At 37.5% G+C, this 22576-nt stretch overlaps 1 protein-coding gene and 1 long non-coding RNA gene across 22 annotated transcripts in view; one reads left to right on the forward strand and one right to left on the reverse strand.

Moving 5' to 3' along the window:
• Nucleotides 1-22576, forward strand: part of TRPM3 (transient receptor potential cation channel subfamily M member 3) — a 980420-nt gene that overhangs the window by 747702 nt on the left and 210142 nt on the right. The window lies entirely within an intron of this gene.
• The window catches only part of LOC144581784 (uncharacterized), a 96028-nt gene continuing 87897 nt past the window's right edge, over nucleotides 14446-22576 (reverse strand). The window contains exon 4 of the long non-coding RNA XR_013533017.1: nucleotides 14446-14571. This is a non-coding gene — a long non-coding RNA (uncharacterized LOC144581784). The remainder of the gene's footprint in view (nucleotides 14572-22576) is intronic.

The following is a 22576-nucleotide window of genomic DNA, read 5'->3' on the forward strand; positions in this document are numbered from 1 at the left end:
TTGTTTGCTTTCTTGTTTTTCAACAACCCTTTAAAATGTAAAAATCATTCTCAGGTTACTGATCTCAGAAAAACAGACCACAAAACGAATTTGACCCACAGGCAGTGGTTTTGCTGGTCCCTTGCTACAGAAATGTCTGCTAGCTCTTGCTGAAGCACAGAGCCAATCATATCACTCTCTTGAATATAAAGTAGAATGTTTTGCCTGCAGTTTCAGTCCAAAATTCCATTGCTTCTTTACAGATTCATCACGCTAACCAAATAGATCTCCTTACAGTCATTTTTCTATTTTCCTGATATTGTTCAAGCTTAGAGCACTCTCTTTAGTCATATTCAGTTGCCAAACACATGCATATATCTTCATTTGCATGTGCACATGCACAGACACACACACCTGGAATCCATTTACCTCCTTTATTTGTAACTCCCTTGTGCTTATCATTTATGCTTTATTTATGTATATCTCTAACTTCCCATGTAAGCTCATAAGAGCAGAATCTGTCTGATTCATTATTCTATGTTTCTCTGGCACTCACTGTTGCCTAGTTGTGCTTAATACCATAGCATATCCATAGCACTCAATAAATCTTTAACAGATAAGTAAATGAATGAATGAATTCAGACCTATATACCTTAATGGGGCTGATACATATTCAGTATCTATAAATTTTGTTAAAATCTCTACTAACACAGAGGCACATCTCCTTAGGGAGTTATAAACTTGGTTTATGGTCTTGGATTTGATCCAGGCCAGTCCACTCAAATTGTGCGACCCATGGGAAGCAATCTAATGTGGCGATTATGAGGAGCAAGTGCTAGAAGCAGACAAACCTGGATTCCAACTAGACCTTCATCACTCAAGTGGCTTAACCTACACTGAGCCCGGGGAGCCTCAGCTTTAAAATAGAGTGATAATTGCCATGTGTTCTAGAATCTGTCATACTTGGGGCTTCCTCATTTTGGTCAAAACTATTTGACTTTCTTTACCCCAATGTAACAAATAGCAATATACAAAAAGATTTTGATCTGAGGGTTTCACGTACCCTGTATCCCCTACCAACTACAAGGCCAAGAAGTACCCCAACGTTACATGGCCTCCCATTCTCTGCATCCTATCTATATCTGGGAAAGGAACAGAAAGTTGAAGATGTTTCTTGCTTAGAAAAACGGGGATGCTTGTCAGCCTCTTACTATGAGAAGCAGGAGATGGTCAGTGTTACTTGTCAGTCAGGGTGTCAGCACCACATAGGATTTACTCCACAGAATTGTCAGTACCCACCAGCCTGGGTTGCTGGGAGAGCTCAGCATCTAACTCTCATGTGTAAAGAATGTTGGCACAGCATATGGCTCCCAGGAAGTTATAGTTAACAGTAATCATTAACTGTAATTACAATTATTTTATATGTACAGGGACTAATTAGAGTATAAACACAGATGTTTCTTGTTCCTCTCATATTTTCTCCAGTCTTAGTTAAAATTGTCAGTAGGGCATACTTTGACTTTAGGACTTTTGATTTCATCTCCAGGTTCCATCTTCCCTTCTTGGTCATTTTAGTGAACAGGGTACAATTAAGAGAGCATATACGACTTCCCAAGTGACAAGAAAGAAACAAGCCAATACCTTCCATGTTTAACAACAATGACCAAACAAGCTCAAATGGCCTTTTACAGTCATGAGATGAATAGTCTTCTATAGATGGGAAGGGACTTTCTTACGCCAAATGGCTGAAAGTAGCAGAGTCATGCATCAGGTTTAAAAAAGATTTTTCTCCAACATAATGTTTGGGGAGAAATGGAGATATTCTTTGAGATTGACACTGAATTGTACTAAAACTTCTTTTCAATTTTATCTGAATATCATCTTAATAACATAATTTAAGTCCAAACATTTTAAATGAAATCGTGGAAAGAAAATAGAGGAAGAACTTTTCAATTCAAAACGTTTTTCATATGAGTTCTCAACATACAGTGGGTTACTGATAAATTTTTGGAGGTTCTGAAACTCTTTTAAATTATTAGAATATCATTATTTTAGGAATAAAGGTGATGCAGGCTTTGTGGTCAGTTTACCTGATTCAAATCCCAGATCTGCCATTTATTATGCAATATTAGGCAAGTTATTTAACCTTCATATGTCTTAGTTTTCACCTCCAGATAATTCAGATAATAATAATACCAATATTATGGGATTAATTATAAGGATTAAATGAGTTAACATATACAAATAAAATAATAAGCACTCAATAAATATAACAATAATGATGATGGTGATGTCTATATAGCACTTTATTTTTAACAAAGATCATTTTCACATTATCTTACTTTATACAAAAATCAAGCTTGCTGAGGTCGGTATTAGTATCTTCATTTTACAGAGGGAAACCAAGACTCAAAGACAGTAAGTGACAAGTCCAAGGTTGTTTAGATAGTGGCAACTTTGGACTTGAACCAAGAGTATCTTTCTGCAAATCCTGGGCTCTTTCTACTATTTTTCAGCTAATTCAATATTCTAATTATCAAGTATGATCAAGTTAAAGATAACTATAAAGTAGGAGCCCATTTTCTCTTCATTCTGAGAACAATCTGAATGAATATTAAACTATGAGATTCACATAGAAAGAAAAGACTATCTTGTTGGCTGGTATTCTTGGAATACCTTCTGCTCCTATGTACCAGTTATTATATTCCTACAAGGAAAATGTAAGCACAATGTCCACACCACCCTGTATTCTCACAAAATATTCATTGAAATGAAAAAGAAATATGAAGAAAATGTAATCTACACAATTTCTTTCCAAAACAGCCAACAATAAGGACACAGGGAGGGAAGCACTATGCACTGAGGTCTACTGGGGGGAATATGGGAGGGACAGCGAGGGGGGAGCTGGGGAGGGATAACATGGGGAGAAATGCCAGATGTGGGTGAAGGGGAGGAAGACAGCAAATCACACTGCCACGTGTGTACCTATGCAACTATCTTGCATGTTCTGCACATGTACCCCAAAGCCTAAAATGCAATAAAAAAATAATAAAGAATAACAACTTTCATCTTCTAATGTGTAAAGATGCCTTATAATGTACAAAGCTGTGTTCCAGTCATTGTGTCATTTGAGCTGCATAACAACGGGACCAGAATTATGCTCGTTTTCAGCCAATCAGAATAATGAAACAGATTGAGGAAGAGTATATGAAGAGCTAATACCCATTTGATTTTATTTTTCTTTTTCTTTTTTGTGACAGAGTATTTTGCTCTTGTTGCCCAGGCTGGAGTGCAGTGGCATGATCTTGGCTCACTGCAACCTCCGCCTCCCAGGTTCAAGTGATTCTCCTGCCTCAGCCTCCTGAGTAGCTGGGATTACAGGTGCCCACAACCATTCCCAGCTAATTTTTGTATTTTTGGTAGAGACAGGGTTTCACCATGTTGTCTAGGCTGGTCTCAAACTCCTGATCTCAGGTGATCCACCCACCTTGGCCTCCCAAAGTCCTAGGATTACAGGCATGAGCCACTGCCTGGCCCCATTTGATTTTCAGTCCCGCTATCCAAGCCTCAAATTCTCTCTCATAATCAGTGAAAACATATAGAATTTTAATACCTCTGACCTTTTTCAACCATATTTCTCAAAATATATTGGTAGATTAGAGGCAATGGAAAAATAGAACTACTCTCTTTTACTGAAAAAAATTAATAATAAAAGTAATACAATAGATAAAAGTAAAGTATTATTGTATTATTTTATCCCCTTTAATAGCTTACTTACTAAGTAATTTACATGACAGTTGGTGGTTTGAGTTCTAACTCTAGGAAGAGACTGGAAGAGTACATCTCACACTCACTCTGCACCCCTAGGCAGACTCTCACCACCCCCACCTAAACTACCCATCTCTGGCTGACCTCAGTGCCCCCTAGTTCCTTCATTCCAATTGAAACAGGACAGCTAGATGATTCCCTTTAAGGAGCAACTCTCATGTAACCTCCTACCTAATCAGAAACCCGCATTACCCTCATTCTGCTTTCCAAGGCAAGGAATGCCTATCACTGATCTCATAGGAGATCATTTTAGGTGGAATGTAAATTTATCTTTTGTTTTCAGAGATATGTTTTCATTTGCATATATATGAAATAATTATAATACACAAAGCCAAGGGTATTATATCTAAATAAATAAAAGTTCCAAAGGAGAATCAATCTGAAGAAAAATATCTACTTGTGATGTTGGTATATCAATATGACCAAAAAGGTAAAGATTATACAAGCATGACTATAGGTTGGAACATATCAGACTTCAGAACTAAGTTTCAGTTCTTTAGCCTGATATTCAAGACCCTCCATGATCCAGACTTAGTCTATCCTTCCAGCCAAACTCCAAGTACTACTTGTACTCTAGTCCGACCAAATGTACTTTTTGGAAAATCTCTGAATATCCCCTGTGTGACTTCATTCATAGTGTTCTCTGTGTCAAAATGTCCTCTCCCTATAACGTTTCATCTCTATGTTGGCTGGTATGTTCCAATGTACAGTCATTGATGGACGGACATTTGGGCTGGTTCCATATTTTTGCAGTTGCGAACTGTGCTGCTATAAACATGTATGTGCAGGTATCTTTTTTGTATAATGACTTCTTTTCATCTGGGTAGACACCCAGTAGTGTGATTGCTGGATCAAATAGTAGTTCTACTTTTAATTCTTTAAGAAATCTGCACACTGTTTTTCATAGTGGTTGCACTTGATTACATTCCCACCAGCAATGTAAAAATGTTTTGTTTTTACCACGTGCCTGCCAAAATCTACTTTTAAAATTTTTTTATTACGGCCATTCTTGTAGGAGTAAGGTGGTATTGCATTGTGGTTTTGATTTGTATTTCCCTTATAATTAGTGATGCCGAGAATTTTTTCAATGTTTGTTGGCCATTTGTATATCTTTTTTTGAGAATTGTATATTCATGTCCATAGTCTACTTTTTGATAAGATTGTTTGTTTTCTTCCTGATTTGTTTGAGTTCCTTGTAGATTCTGGATATTAGTCCTTTGTCAAATGTATAAACTGGGAAGATTTTCTCCCACTCCATGGGTTGTCTGTTTACTCTGCTGATTGTTTCTTTTGCTATGCAAAAGCTTTTTAGTTTAATTAAGTTCCGTCTATTTATCTTTGTTGCATTTGTTTTCATGACAAGAAAATGAAAACAAATGCAACAAAGATTAATAGACAGAACTTAATTTTTGCCTAAGCCAATATCTAGAAGGGTTTTTCCAATGTTATCTTCTAGAACTTCTGTGGTTTCAGGTCTTAGATTTAAGTCCTTGATTCATCTCGAGTTGATTTTTGTATAAGGTAAGATATGAGGATCCAGTTTCATTCTTCTACATGTAGCTTGCCAATTATCCTAGGATCATTTGTTGAATAGAGTGTTTCTTTCCCCACTTTATGCTTTTGTTTGCTTTGTTGAAGATCAGTTGGCTTTATTTTGGGGTTCTCTATTTTGTTCCATTGGTTTATGTGCCTATTTTTATACCAGTACCATGCTGTTTTGATGACTATGGCATTAAAGTATAGTTTGAAGTCAGGTAATGTGATGCCTCCTGATTTGTTCTTTTTGCTTAGTCTTGCCTTGGCTATAAGCTCTCTTTTGGTTCCATATGGATTTTAAGGTTTTTTTTTTCTTCCAGTTCTGTGAAGAATGATGGTGGTATGCAAGGGTAATTGCATTGAAATTTTTAGATGGCTTTTGGCAGTATGGTCATTTCCACAGTATTGATTCTACCCATCCATAAGCATAGGATGTGTTTCCATTTGTTTGTGTCATCTTTCATTTCTTTCAGCAGTGTTGTAGTTTTGTCGTAGAGGTCTTTCACTTCCTTAGTTAGGTGTATTCCTAAGTATTTTTTTTTTTTTTTTGACAGCTTTTGTAAAAACTGTTGTGTTCTCGATTTTATTCTGAGCTTGGTTGCTGGTGGTGTATAGCAGAGCTACTGATTTGTGTACATTAATTTTGTATCTTGAAATTTTGCTGAATTCATTTACCAGTTCTAAGAGCTTTTTAGAGGAGGTTTCTAGGTATATGATCATTTCATCGGTAAATGGTGACAGTGTGATTTTCTGTTTATTGACTTCGGTGTCTTCTATTTCTTTCTCTTATCTGATTGTTCTGGCTAGGAGCACTATGTTGAAAGAAAGTGGTAAGAGTGAGCAGCCGACTGGGCGTGGTGCTCATACCTGTAATCCCAGTACTTTGGGAGGCAGAGGCAGATCACTTGAGACCAGGAGTTCAAGACCAGCCTGACCAACATGGTGAAATTTTGCCTCTACTGAAAATACAAAAATTAGCCTGGCATGGTGGCAGGAGCCTCTAATGCTACCTAATCAGGAGGCTGAGGCAGAAGAATCACTCGAACCTAGGAGGCAGAGGTTGCAGTAAGCTGAGATCATGCCACTGCACTCCAGCCTGGGCAACAGAGTGAGACCTTGACTCAGAAAAATAAAAAGAGTGGGTATCCTTGTCTTGTTCCGGTTCTTAGGGAAATGATTTCAACTTTTCCTCATTTAGTAGTATGTTAGCTGTGGGTTTGTCATAAATGGCTTTTATTACATTGAGGTATGTCCCTTGTGTCCAATTATGCTGAGTGTTTTAATCGGGAATGGATGCTGGATTTTGTCAAATGCCTTTTCTCTGTTTATTGAGATGATCATGTGACTTTTGTTTTTAATTCTGATAATGTGGTATATCATATTTATTGATTTACATATGTTATACCATTCCTGAATCCCTGTTATCAAACCCACTTGATGATGATTTATTGTCTTGTTGGTATGCTGCTGCATCTGGTTAGTATTTTGTTAAGGATTTTTGCATCTGTGATCATCAGGGACATTGGTCTCTAGTTTTAGTTTTGGTTAAGTCATTTCTTGCTTTTGGTATTAGGGTGAAACTGGCTTCCTTGAATAATATAGAAAATATTCCCTCTTTCTCTATCTTTTGGAATAGTGTCAATAGGATCAGTACCAACTCTTCTTTAAATATCTGATAGAATTCAGCTGTAAATCCATCTGGTCCTGGAATTTTTCTTGGTTGGCAATTTTTTTTATTACCATCTCACTGCTTCTTATTGGTCTGTTCATAGTTCCTATATCTTCCTCATATAATCTGTGTATTTCCAGAAATGTATCCACCTCCTCTAGGTTTTCTAGTTTATGCACGTAAAGGTGTTCATAGTAGCCTTGAATGATCTTTTGTGTTTCTGTACTATCAGTTGTAATATCTCCAGTTTCATTTCTAATTGAGCTTATGTGAATGCTCGCTGTTCTTTTCTTGGTTAATCTCATTAATAGTATGTCAATTTAGTTTATCTTTTCAAAGAACCAGCTTTTGTTTCATTAATCTTTTATATTTTGTTTGTTTCCATTTCATTTAGCTCTGCTCTGCTCTTTGTTATGTCTTTTCTTCTGCTGAGTTTGGGTTTTGTTTGTTCTTGTTTCTTGAGTTCCTTGAAGTGTGATCTTAATTGTCTATTTGTACTTTCAGACCTTTTGATGTAGGCATTTAATGCTATTAACTTTCCTCTTAGCACTGCCTTTGCTATATCCCAGAGATTTTGACAGGTTGTATCAATATTATCATTCACTTTAAAGAATTTTTTAATTTCTATCTTGATCTTATGATTCACCCAACAATCATTCAGGAGCTGGTTATTTAATTTCCATGTACTTGTATGGTTTCATAGATTCCTTTTGAGTTGATTTCCAATTTTATTCCACTGTGGTCTGAGAGAGTACTTGATATAATTTCAATTTTCTTAAATTTTTGAGACTTGTTTTGTGGCCTATCATATGGTCGTCTTGGAGAATGTTCCATATGCTGATGAATAGAATGTATAATCTGCCTTTGTTGGGTACAATGTTCTGTAAATATCTGTTAAGTCCATTTGTTCTAAGATACAGTTTAAATCCATAGTTTCTTTGTTGCCTTTCTGTTTTTGATGACCTGTCTAGTGCTGTCAGTGAAGTATTAATGTCCCCCACTATTATTGTGTGGCTGTCTATGTCATTTCTTAGGTCTAGTAGTAATTGTTTTATAAATTTGGGACCTCCAATGTTAGGTGCATATATATTTAGAATTGTGATATTTTCCTGTTGGACTAGTCCTTTTAACATTATATAATGTCCCTCTTTGTATATTTTAACTGCTGTCACTTTAAAGTTCATTTTTTCTGATATAAGAATAGCTACTTCTGCTCGCTTTTGGTGTCCATTTGCATGGAATACTTTTTTCCCACCCCTTTACCTTAAGTTTATATGAGTCCTTAGGTGTTAGATGAGTCTCTTGAAGATAACAAGTACTTGGTTGGTGAATTCTTATCCATTCTGCTATTCTGTTTCTTTTAACAGGAGCATTTAGACCATTTACATCTAATATTAGTATTGAGATATGAGGTACTATTGTATTCATCATGCTGTTTGTTGCCTCAATACCTTGTTGTTGTTGTTGTTGTTGTTGTTTTCATTGTGTTTTTGTTTTATAGGTCCTTTGAGATTTGTGCTTTAAAGGGGTTCTCCTTTGGTGTATTTCAAGGATTTGTTTCAAGATTTAAAGCTTATTTTAGCTGTTCTTGTAGTGCTGTGTTGGCTTGGTAGAGAATTCTCTCAGTGTTTATTTGTTTGGAAGAGACTGTATCTTTCCTTCATTTATAATGCTTAGTTTTTCTAGATACAAAATTCTTGTCTGATAATTATTTTATTTAAAGAGGCTAAATATAGAGCCCCAGTTTTTTCTAGCTTACAGGATTTCTGCTGAGAAATCAGCTGTTAATCAGATAAGTTTTCCTTTATAGGTTACCTGATGCTTTTGCCTCACAATTCATAAGATTCTTTCTTTGTCTTGACTTTAGAAAACCTGATGACTATGTGCCTAGGTGATGCTCTTCTTGTGATTGATTTTTCATGTGTTCTTTGAACTTGTATTTAGATGTGTAGATCTCTAGGAAAGTTTGCCTTGATTATCTCCTCATATGTGATTTCCAAACTTTTGGATTTCTTATCTTCCTGAGGAACAGCAATTATTGTTAGATTTGGTCATTTAACATAATCCCAAACATTTTGAGACTTTGTTGATTTTTATTAATTCTTTCTTCTTTGTCTTTGATGGACTGAGGTAATTTAGTAGACTGTCTTTGAGCTCTGAAGTTCTTTGTACTTGTTTGATTCTATTGTTGAGACTTTCCAGTACATGTTTGCATTTCTGTTAGTGTGTCCTTCATTTCCGGAAGTTGCATTTGTTTTTTATTTATGCTATCTATTTCGCTGAAGAGTTTTCCCTTCACATCTTGTATCATTTGTTTAATTTCATGGAGTTGGGCTTTACCTTTCTCTGGTGCCTCCTTAATTAGCATAACAATCAACATTTTGAGTTCTCTTTCTGGCAATTTAGATTTCTTCTTCGTTTGGATCCATTGCTGATCTTTTAAAGGTGTTAATGAACCCTGTTTTGTTTTGTCATATTATCAGAATTGTGTTTCTGGTTCCTTCTCATTTGGGTAGACTATGTCACAGGGAATATCTGATGCTCAAGGGCTGCTGTTCAGATTCTTTTGTCCTGCAGGGTGCTCCCTTGATGTGGTGTTCTCCCCATTCCTCTAAGAGTGGGAATTCCAGAGAGATGAACTACAGTCATTGTTATTTCTCTTCTGGATCTAGTCACCCAGCAGAGCTACTAGGCTTTGGGTACTGGAGAGTGTCTGCACAGAGTCCTGTGATGTGAACCATCTTCAGCTCTCTCAGCTGTGGATACCAGCACCTGCTGCAGTTGAAGTGGCATTGGAGTGAAGTAAACTCTATGAGGGTCCTTGGTTGTAGTTTTGTTTATTGCACTAGTTTTGTGTTGGTTGCCCTCCAGCCAGGAGGTGGTGCTTTCAAGAGAGCATCAACTACGGTAGTGTAGATCAGGTGGTGGGCAGGGCCATAGAGCTCCCAAGAAATTATGTCCTTTGTCTTTGAGTTTTTTGGCTCTCTGTGGGCCTGGAGCAGCAATCTGCTTCCTTCAAAGGGTCTGTGAATTCTGTCAGCTTTCCTGGTGTGTTTTTATGGTAGTTCTTAGAACAAGAGCTCACAATGTGAGTTTCCACACACTGCTCCATCTGTCCAACAGGAGCTGCAAGTTAGTCCTGACTCCTATCCAGCATTTGTTTTCAGTCAGACATATATTGAATTGAAGATCACTATGAGTAACCGAAGAAAACGTTTGGTAGACCAGTAAAGGGATGGGACTGTAATGCACAGGAAAGCAGGACCAGAATAGAAACATGTTGTAGCCAGTGGAGATATTTATCATCCCATGAAAGGACTGTTTTGCAGAAGGAGTTCTAATTGTATTGTTTTACCTCACTGGTTTGAGCCAATAGCCCATAAAGAGTATATAATAAATGTCAGTCTTAAGAACTAATCATCCCTCCCTCCTTTGAATTCAAATACCACTTTTTCTTTTAGGTACTCATAACCCTAATCACAGCAGATAACATTTGCCCAGCCACAGACCTGATGTGATAATGTCCCATGCATTGCCTTCTTCGATCCCTAGGATGATCTTTCCAACTAAAGTGATCATGTTCCTCATTTTCCTGAGACAGCACAGTTTGTGCTTGTGGCTCAGCATAACTATTAATAGCAGCCCTCCACTTACAAATAGCAGCCCTCCACTTAAATTATAAATTATATGGTCATCCTGCACATTATCTGCATTTTATAGACAAGGAAACCAAGATACAGTAACATCCCCAGGGATACATAGCTGAGAGGGACAGTAAGTTTCAGAGCATGCTTTCTTGAGCCCTATACTATTAGGATACAAATTTTATGTCTTCTACAAAACAGCATGCAACTTAACAAAAAAGGCCAGACCTCATCTTATATCTTTTTGTGTCTATTTACAATACCTAGCACAGTGACTTTCCACAGAGTTGGTGTTCAATAAATGTAGTAAGAATGAGTGAGAATAAATAAATCTTTCCTAAATCCTCCATTAGGAAAGAATATTATACCGATGTCCCATCTTCAATCTTTATAGCACTATAGATCCTTGATGACTTTCCCAGGCTTAAGGGGCAGAACACAGACTCTCCAATATCTTTATTTGTATCATATGGGAGATATGCAAGCCCTTGACTCCTTTTTCAGATGTTAAATACAGTAGGCCCTATAGTCAGGATAGATTCTCTAAATCCTACCCCACAGCCTATTCCCAAATAGTAATTTTTCTTGTATACATAGACCAGTGTTACTCCTCCAGTCAAAAGAGTAACAATTCTTAGCTCAAAGTCCATGAAAACCTCAAAAGTCTTTAGAGAGTTGCATGTATTTTCAGAGGTTTCACATGCAAGATTTTGAGTGTGCACGCATATCATGAGAAGAATGAACACAATCCTCAGATTCCAACTAAAGTATCAATATTGATACCTCAGATTCCCCAAGGTATCAATAACTCTGAAGAGTTAAGAACCACTGCTTTGGAGTCCTCTCCTTGGTAGCAACTAAGTTAGAATTGCAGAAGCCATAAAATACTCATAGTCCTCAGAGGTACCACATCTGGATAAATAGCTAATATTCTCTAAGCAATTTTTAGGTGTTCAAACATACACATTTCTCATTAACAGTTTTTTTTAGAGGTAGTCTCTTTCATACAAAATAGTCAGTCATGCATTTTAGGAAGTCATCAGTGTATGCATGGGCTGTGTGATCCAAGGATCTATTATAAACAAGAATCCATTTTCTCATTAAGCAATATAAACAATTTAACAAAAGTCTCATTCGCTATAAAGACACAAAGAACAAGAAACCAAGAAATGTGGTAGGAAAGAAGAAAAAGATTGCCAACCCCTTCCTTGCGACAGGATTGATTTCAGAAGAAAATAATAATATTAGGCAATTTGTTTTCAGAACCTGTTCCCTCTTCTGTAGCGTTGCTCCCAGGGCACCCTCAAAATCCCTAGAGACATATTAACAGTACTCCCTATCATCCTCCCCCAGCATTACCCATCTCCCACCTCCTACAACTTCATTTCCTCTTCACAAAAGAACTCACCTAGGAATCTGGAGGCCAGTGACATTATTGAGTTCACACTTGGGATGTGGAACTGATGGCTCTTTGACCTCAAAATGTGCTTGTACTTTCAGCAGAGGACACATATTGATCCAAAGGAATTATTGATTAGGGATCAAGGCAGTATGACAAAGTCACAAGGGCTAGAAAGGGGTGGGAAGGTCACATAGATTGCTGAATCTTCTTAGCAATCTCCTTCTATACAACTCTCATATTCCAGTCATTCCCAACTCTGCTTCCTCCAGCCTCTTCATGGTGGATAAGGGCAAGGAGAATAATGGATACTGAACATAAAGGACCCTGGGCTGCTCTTACTTTGTTTTAAATTTATTTTAGTTGTCTAACCCTTCTCAGCGAAACTAATTTGACTGAAGGTCCCAAAATTAAATTTTGGAAATCACTGCTCCAAAATAAACAGATATTTTTCAGCTTATTCTCTTTCTCCACTTTTGATTCTACGATATTTGCTCAAACCTATAAGTTTTGTTGTGTTTTTGACCCATCATACTTTAGCAGAGGGTTGAGAAGAAAATAGATGGGAAGGAGCTAGAGAAACTACCTATATGCATAGATTATTTGTAAGCCAGGTATCTGAAAACCAGATACTTTGTGTTTTATCTTCTATACTAATCAATTGACATAAAATACCTCCTATTATTTGAACTCATTCATCTACACTTTCTTCTATATCAGTATTTATGCTTCTTCTTGCTAGAGATGATGCTCAGTACATGAATACATTCATGGGATTTCAAGGTTTCAGCCAGATGGTCAGCCTGTTGTAGAGCTCAATATATTGTTCTCTTAATTTATTAGCTGCCTTCATCAAGCCCAAACCTTCATCTGAGAAATTATCCTAATTGGGGAAGATATACATACACTACCTAAAGACTATCGCTCTATCATTTATCTTTGGCTTTTACCAGTTTTACTTAACATCTTCTCTCTTGAAGGGAATTTAAATGTTTTACCAACTAATTTCTCCTCCTTTATATAAATAGCATTTCCCTTCTTTCACCTTCTCATCTGGCTTTCTCTGTGCTTCCTTTATTCTACTGCTCAATTCCACCTTTATGGGCATGTGGCTGTCAGCTATAGTGGCCAATACTCATGCCTTGCCAGAGCTGGCCTCTCATGGTCATTTCCATAAAGATGTGTCTGCTTTTGACTGATGCTTCACTTACCCCCATCTCTGCGGACCATAATGTTGGCCTGCAGCAGACATATGGTTGTAGTCTTCTTTTGTAATTCATAGAAACATAGACACATCCAGAGGTTTCGTGTGTTAAGAAACTGAACAACAGTGGTTTTGCCTCCTTGGCTGCACATTAAAATCACCTGCAAGCTTTTAAAAATACTGATGCCTGGATCCTACCCCTAGAAATTCTGATGTAGTTGGCTGGAGGTATGGCCTGAGTATGAAAGATGTTAAAAGCTCCCCAGGTGGGACTTTCTGTTTTAAGAAAATTCTTACATGAGCACCATTACCACTTACACATTCTATCTCCTACTGTGCCTTTGGGCCTAAGAGGAGGCCTGCTACAATTTGCCACAAAAAGATGGGCTTAATTTTTCTTAAAAAAAAAAAAAACCTCAAACCTCATTTATATAAAACCCTCATTTTCCAAGGATACTACCAAGTGAAGCATCATTACACATTCACAGCAGGCCTGGTGGTTGTTGAGGCAGAAAGAGAGCATAGTTAAGTGAAATTGGCTCCAAATGACCTAATTTTCAATATTGTGATCACAGTTTTCTCCAAGTACTTGGCCATGACATAACAAGTGGTGACAATACCTGTCTGGTTTCACCACCATATTGCATACCAAAGATGAGATATTCAATAATAAGAGGCAGAAAAGAAGAAGGACTCATTGAGCAGGGAAAGAAAGAAAGAGTATTAACACCTAACATGCCAATTGCTTTTTGTAATCATATCTTCTCCACAACACTAAGAGATAGATAACGTTGTTCCTATTTTTACATACTAAAAAAAAAAGTGTCTGGAGAAGATAAATAATTTGCTAGAGGTCATTCAGCCATTAAGTGGCATGGTCTGGCTGCTGCCCACCTCTTCTCTCTTGCTGTTATCATCCTATCAAAGACCACTGTCCTAATTTTGAAGGTGAGACCAGAAGCAGAGAACATAGTCTCTCTTGATAGGAGTGAAATCAAGTTCTCTTGCTACTTCCCACCAACCTGGGAGAGAGGTCAGGTCCCCACCAGGGCAGAGTGGGGATTACAGCTCTCAGCACCAGGTGGCAGCAGGCTAACTTGAGAACCAAGAAGTGGAGCTTGAGTTTTACTGGCAGCCTCCAAGGGGCTACACTGCAGTTTAATTTGGTCAAGGGAGAAACAGAAATTTTACCAGCAGGGTCCAGCAGGTGCAGCAGGAATGCAGACTGGAGTGAGAGTCCTTTCATCAGACCCCAGGGCAGGGGCTGCAGGCTAATTCTGTTCTGGAGCTAATGGGGAGACAGCTTTGGCTCCTGGGAAGAACAGCAGAGAATTCATCATAAAGCACCATCCTCTCACAGAGCAGCTAAGAAACAGTCAAATGCTAATGATTCCAATATAGGCAAACTATTGCATTATAACAAAATGGCTTCATTTTGCTTCCAAGACTCTAGGGGAAAGACTAATCACCAAAGGGAGAAACCTTCTTACAAGATGGCGTGTTCTTGTGACAGACTCTCAAAAGAGAACTTCCTCAGGAATAACTACCAGTGCTTTCACCCTGTGTCTCTCTCCATGTTCTGGCACTGGTCTGGCATCTCAGCCACTCTGGTATTCAGTAGCTCAAATACACCAACTCTTGTTTGGTCTCAAACATTTGCTAAAAACCTTCCTCCTATCTGGAACCCTTCCCTCCAGCCTTCACATGTTTGGCTCCTGCAAATTCTTCATTCTCAGCTTGTACGTCACCTCCTCCAGGAAGCCTTTCCTGACCACTCTATATAAAGCAGTTTCCTCTCTCATTCTTTTCTTTCTTTCCTCATGACACTTACCACACTTAGCACTTACCTTATTTGTTTACATTCGCATGTGTTTTTACTTGTCTGTACCTTTTGCCTCTATGGAGGCATATCTGCCTTGCCCATCATATCACTCATTTCTAGATTCAAAGAAGATGCTCAGTTTAACTATTTGCTCAATAAATTAATAAGTGAAGCCCAGGTCTTTCATATCTGATGCTAGATTTTCTCTCTCCACTCCCCTTTTTAAAGTTACTATTTATAGAAGAATCTTTCAGGTCCTATCCTTTGTACTTAGCACATATTACACTTAAAACTCAAAACAACCCTTCACTTAAGACTCAAAACAACCCTATGTAATAGGTATTATTTATCCAATTTTACAGATTAATATCCTAAGATTTGAGAAACTAGGTTTCTTGCCTAAGCCAACACCGTAACTGAAACATCCAGGATTTAAGCACAGGTGTGTCTAATTCCAAAGCTTTTACTCTTTTCACTCTGCGATACTCTCTAAGAAAAAAAAGACACTGCTGGAGAGGATGGGTAATCTTTTTGAAGAACTGAACAGCAGTGATGCTTTTACTTTATCTTTCTTCCTCTCCTTTTATTTGTTCATTGTTCCTCCACACACCTACATTTCATATTGCCAAAAACATGCACGATCACTGGCAGAAAACAAGAAAACAATTCCTGTGAGAGATTGCTCCTCCTGGAAACAGTGAAGTCAAATTTGAATGGCAAGTTTCTTTTCTATGACTCTCATGGAAATCTCTCTTAATACCTGTATTTCCAGTGCCTCATTGCAGCAAGTGTAGGCATATCATACCCAACCTCTCATCATCAGAGAGATGCCTCTGGAATGGCTGAGAGCTATGGGGGAAAGGTACCCCAGAAAACACACCCATAAGCATCCCAAAACTCTAAGCTTAAAAGTGTCAACTTGCAACTTCCATTGTAGACAAAAAGAAAAATGACTGGAGAAGAGAACCCCAATCCTGACACAGATAGAGCCTGAAAGTGCCAGGAATTGTCATCAGCTTCAAATGCCAATGTTCCAGCTCTGGCTAAGACATAATGTTTCTTGACAACCCAATTTCTATCCAGACTTTAATCATCTACCATTCATGAGCCATCTCTTTGCCTTCCTCTGTCATTGGTCCTTAAAGCTCTCCATGCCCACCACAGCTGTTTTATGTCCTTGTGTGAGTTGATTTTGTCATTCTGCCAGCTTAGCAGTACTTGATAGGTTTCTCATTCCCAGTAGGATTATCCAGAGGACCCAAAGAGGAAGATTTTCTAATATTACCTGTGGGCACAGGCACACAGAGGTACAGGAAGCAGAGCAGATGCCAGGCACAGCATGTATCATGCACAAATAAACCTGGGCATATGTAACCAAAGCTCACGGCAAAAAATTCAAGATGGAAATGTATCTCTTTTGAAAGCCAAATCATCACTCAATGCAATAAAGTACAGGACATTGAATGAACATCCAGGATGTACTCCGAAACTGCTAGTGACATCCATGGAATAGGCTTTAGCTTGGAACATTCATTCATATTCCACTTATATCCCTTCTAAATCACACATGGCAAGATGAAGTCTCTGCTTTTTCCCTGCAATAGACTTCTGTTCGCCAAACTACTTTTGCAATCATTCATTCCAGAAATATAGAGAGAATGCCTGCCACCTGCCAAGCACTATTCTAGGGGCTAGGGATACAACAGTACCTATCCTCATTCGGCCTACATTCTAACAGAGAAGAGATAGTAAATAAAGAATAAAATTAATATATGGAAAGGTACCAGGCAATGCTATATACAATGAGAAAAAATGTTAAAGCAGAAATAGTAGATACAGAGCAATGAAATGGGATGAGATAGGATGAAATCAGGGTAAACTTCAGAGGGGAGGAGGTTTCATTCACTGCTATCTCCCAGCACCTTGAACGTTGCCTAGCTCAGAGTTAGTGAGTGTATATAAAGAGAGGTTGGAGAAGCCCTCCCTGAAGATGTGATACTTAAAGATGAGAACCTAGTACTAAATGAGGGAGCTGGCTGCCAAGCAAAGATCTGAAGGCAAAATATTTCAGGGAGAGGGAGGAGCGGGTGCAAAGGCTCTGAGGCAGGAGCATGCCTGTCATGTCTGAGACACAGCAAAAAGGCTGGTGTGCCTGGAGAAAAATAAGTAGGGCAGGTAGTGATAGATGATGTTGGAGAGGCAGAACATGATAAATAGTTTAGGTTTTATTTTGAGTGGGATGGGAAGCCATTAGATGGTTTTGAGCAGAGTAATAACATCTAATTTAGAGTTTTAAAGGTTCACTCTGGTACCTGCCAGATATGTAATCTCGGAGATCATCTAGAAGACTACCAGGTGATGCAGGCATTACACCACAGTCCAGTGCAGTAAACTATTAGTCAACCACTGGCATGTATGCAACCTGTTTGTATTATACCCAGGACACAAGAGACTTACAGTGGGACTTTGACCAGAGCCAGCATTATAACCACATTAATGGAGAATGCAAATTCAAATAGAGGTGGGACTGGCAGGAGTTCATCAATGAGATGGTGAGAAGTGGTTGGATTGGAAATCAAGTTTGAAGGTGGAGGCAGCAGGATTTGCTGTGGTTGATGGGTATGAGGAAAAGAGAAGAGTTCTGGATTATTTCAAGAGCAATTCGGAAAAAGTGGAGCTGCCTTCTAATAAGATGAGGAAGCATGGGAAAGGGGTGGGTTTTTGAGAAAGTGGAAACAAGAGTTTTGTTTTGGACATGATAGTTTTTAAATGTTGTTGGACATCCAAATAGTAATAAAGGAGGCAGTTGAATTTATGGACCTGAACTTCAGGGAGAAATTGGAGTGGGAGATACGAATTTGAGACCAATTCACATATGTAAGCTGTATTCCCACCATGGAACAGAATGAGCCTACTGAGAAGGGAATGTGGATGGAGCAAGGAACCAGGGCTGAGACCCAAGCACTGTGACATTTATAGGTGGAAGAGAGAAGGAGGGACCTACAAAGGAGTCCTGAAAAGAAGCAACCAGGGAGATAGAAAACCAGGAAGATGTGATATCCCAGAAGCCAAGTGAAAAAAGAACTTCCAGGAGAAAGAAACCATCTTGTGCTAATACATCAAGTACTACAAGGAATAAAAATTTGCCACAAGATTTAGCAAGATGGAGTTTACTGATGATCTTGAGAAGTACAGTTTCAGTGGTGTTATGGAAACAAATCCTGAATAGAGGCCATTCAATAGAAAATGAGACTGAGGAATTTTGCACAATAAGAAAAGAAAAACTAAAGGAAGAAGCTGAAGGAGAATAGAGATCAAGAGATGATATCACAACAACTCTTGTCCATAAAAACATATGCCATGATCTTCAATACTATTCTATCAATATTCAAAGACGCAGGACTCTGAGGAATCTAAAATAGTCAAACCTATAGAAGCAGACAGCACAGTGGTGGTTGCCAGGGGCTGCAGAGAGAGGGAAATGGTGAGTTGCTAGTCAATAGGAACTTATGTAAAATTAGTAAGTCGTAGAGATCCAATACACATTTTTCCTGTAGTTAACAGTGCTGTATTACACAGTTAAAAGTCTGTTGAAAGGGTAGATCTCATGTTAAATGTGCTTACCATTGATTTTTTTTTTAAAGGAAGAAAAAGAAGATATTTCAGCAGTTATCTTTCTCTCTTTTAAATCCAAAAAAAATGGCATCAAAATATTTCTGGCCAATGGCCACTGAGGAATAAAAGAGGCTTTGAAAATAATAATAATAATAACACTAAAAAGCTGCCTATTAGGTATTAGGCAATATGTGTCTATTTGTATTTATTTCTATCTACCTACCTACGTATCTATCTTACCCTTTCTCATTTAAATCTAAAAACCATTTTAAGAAGTAGGCACTACAGCCATCCTTCTTTTTTAAATCTTAGAGAGGTTAATAATTTGCCCAAAGGACACAGAAAGTTAAGAAGCAGCATCAAAATTTAAATCCAGCCTTGTTTGAATAAAAAGCTTGGGTTCTTTCCATTTCTCTCTTCTAATGTGAGAAGGACACACTTTTAACTCTTCAGCCCAGAAATCTTACCTTCATATGATTTAATTAGATAGAATGCAATCTAGAGGATCTCTAGTTCCCATCTAGCACTATGTTTCTTGAATTCTGTGATTTATTTACACAGTAAGAGTTTTCTTTCATATTTCATATTAATTTCACATTTCTCAGTGAACAGTCATCTTGAGTTAAGTATAGCTTTGATCCAGTTCATTTTTTCTATTGTGAAAGTAATATATACTGATTAGAAATATGCTTACTATAGAAAATTTTTAAACTATCAAAATATAAACAGAGGAAAAAGATCTTCCACAGCCCCACAAACACCAGTAACTTTTGCTGAATTTTCTTCTAAGGTGTTTTCTTCTGTGTATAAGGTTTTAGGTTTATTTTATGTTGTCTTAAACACAGTGGTAATCATGTCATGTGTATCTATACAGTGAAAGGTTTCATTTAGTAACAAAATATTTGAATTCTTTCATACTATTTATATTTTTAAGGCTGAACCATTCATATCATAGAGTGAGATCCCTCCCCACCACCGAAAACATTGGTCTGAATTTTCAAGTAGGAGGAAGGTACCAATAGCACCTGAGCCCTTTTAGCCATGGTTTTAGAAAAGAGTAGGTATCTGGTTATAAGGATACCCAAGTCTATGCTATTAATATCTTTTTCTTCCATTTCTGCTATAGTTCTCAAAACTTCTCTCTGCAGGGTGTCTACCTTGGCAAGTATAAACTTTAAGGTTATCCTGGCATCAGTGTTACTACCCTATTAAGAACACTTGAGAAAAGTTCATATTGATTAGCATACCACTCCCACATCTGCCTAACAAAGCCCTTCCTAAATATTAAAGTTGAATGGGAATGCTGTGCGTGGACATCTACTGCAGACTAGCATTTGAATGGAGGCTATTGTTAAATACCATAATGCAGAAATGACCCTTTCTACTTGTCCTTCCCACTCATGAATTTCATATAATACAATTTATTTAATGTCCAGACACTTTATTGGGCAATTTTCTGAGTTAGTGAGTGTCCTGGGCTCTTAGGCACCGTGGAGTTTGACCTTACTCAAAGCCTACTGCAGAAGCTTTGTCCCCTGAATACGCAGTCCATGTGAAAGAGCCACAGGAGAAGAAGTCATTGTGTGGTAAAAAGAGAGATGAAGACCCAGACTGTACTTGACATCTGTGATGAATGCAGCCTTTCAATGATGAACTCCTGCCAGCCCCACCTCTATTTGAATTTACATTTTCCATTAATGTGGTTATAATGCTGGCCCTGGTCAAAGTCCCATCATAAGTCTCTCATTTCCTGAGTATAATACAAACAGCAAGGTTGCATACATGCCAGCTGTTGACTAACAAAACAGTGAACTATTATTGAAGCAGTCTTGGACCACTGTACAGAGTATTCTTTACATGCAACAAAAGCTATGTTGGAGACAATGTCAGAAGCCAGTTTAATCTCCAAAGATAATCTCCTCTCATTCTCTCTCTCTCATGAAAGCTCTATTTCACTTTGTCTTTCTTTTCCTTTTGAACTGTTTTATAAGCAGTATTACCAATAAATCTATACCTCATCAGAAGTGGTTCATTTTGTAAAATATTATTGAAATCAAACTATTGATAAATAATAAGTATCTTTTTATTGTTTGAACTGTTGGTACCTAGAGAAATTGTGTCTTCTTGACTTCTTTGCCTCTTGGTTAGTATTTAGTTAGTATTTAAATTTTTAAAAAATTTTAAATTACTTTTTCTCTGCCATTGGGAGCAAGAAATATCACCCTTGGATTTTGGTGGAGCCAAAATACTGAGATATAAGGAAAAACTTTCTTTTACAGGAAGAAGACACACTCACTAGCCCAAAGCCTAATTTTAAGCAGTTTATAACCCCCATAACTAGCATTTACTCTGCATGGAAAGATATTTGAGGACGAGAGCAACTACTGGGGGAATGAAGGATTTACAGTAGCAACTGTTAGAGCAATTGGCCCTCAGCCTGTCCAAACATTCTCCCAGATCTATAACACAAAATTACCGTATCAGAATGAGCCTCCAGGGAACTAAAATAACCAATTGACAAGCTGTTTTGCTTCCTGTTAAGGCTGAGCTAGGTTTCTCTCCTTCTGGATCCTAAAATTTTCAAAGCTAGGCCAAGTTTTTATGTCCCTGGGGGAAATTACCTGCTTATTATCATTTCATATTCTGGCATTATAAAAAAGCAAACACAGGGAATTTATTTGCATAAAGTAAGACAAATCAGTTCTTCTTATATTCCTGTTTCTACTATGGGCTCCTGACACCTCAGGGTAAATTTTCATTTATATCAAATGTTAACCTGACCAACTCATCTTCTCTGTTGGTCACTTCATAGAAAATTAAAGGACAGGCAAGAGAGCAACACCAAAGGAAGAAAACCATAGAGATCATTGAGATTAAATCTACCCCTTTGTTTACAGATGAGGAAACCAGGACTTTAAATAATGACAACAATAGCAACAGCATTTAATGAACACTTTCATTATCTCGGTTACTTTTTGAGCCCATCCGTCAAGCTAGTCCAGTTTCTCCAAGTATATACCAGGGTCTTTTTAAACTGTTTCTGTATATATTAATTTATTTTTCTCATAATTTACAAAGGAGATAGTGTTTTCATCTGTAAAACAAGAAGTTATGGCCAGGCACCATGGCTCACACCTATAATCCCAGCACTGTGGGAGGCCAAGGCTGGAGGATTGCTTGAGCCCAGGAGTTCAAGGTTACAGTGAGCTATGATTGCACCACTGCACTCCAGCCTAAATGACAGAGCAAGACAAAAAAAAAGGAAAACAATTAGTTAGATGACTTGCTCAAGGCAAGAGCCAGTTAAGTGGCCTGATATATTATATTGTTACATATTATTTATATTATGTTATTTATATTAAATATATCATAATAAAATTAGATTTTGTATAAGAAATTATAAATATATGTTGAAACATAAGTTTGACACACATCAAATACATTTATCATAAAATACATTTAACACAAGTTTCAACATATAATGTTTTTTATTTTTACAGAAATCAATTTTTCTAAAAGCTTCTATGCATTGACTGTTTCATTCCAGAATATTGCAATAGGTTTATTATATATTAGTGAAGAAAATCAAGGACAAAATATGCCATATTCCATGTAATAAATATCTTCTGATTTCATAAGATATTGCATTGAAATATCATCCCTACATCTGAAGAAGTTAAGAAAATATCAATTGAATCAAAATCGGAATTTCAGTCTTAGAGTCTTAATATGGATCACCTTGATTCAGCAACCGTATTTTGGAAGCTAAAATTTAAAACAGATGGTTTTGGCTGTGAGCTAACCCCTGGAAAGAGTATTTGCAATGGGGACTATTCTGGGAGATTTCATTTGTATCATCAGAGTGTGTGCATGTTTAACG

The sequence above is a fragment of the Callithrix jacchus genome, chromosome 1, assembly GCF_049354715.1.
Source record: "Callithrix jacchus isolate 240 chromosome 1, calJac240_pri, whole genome shotgun sequence".
Taxonomy (NCBI): Eukaryota; Metazoa; Chordata; class Mammalia; order Primates; family Cebidae; genus Callithrix; species Callithrix jacchus.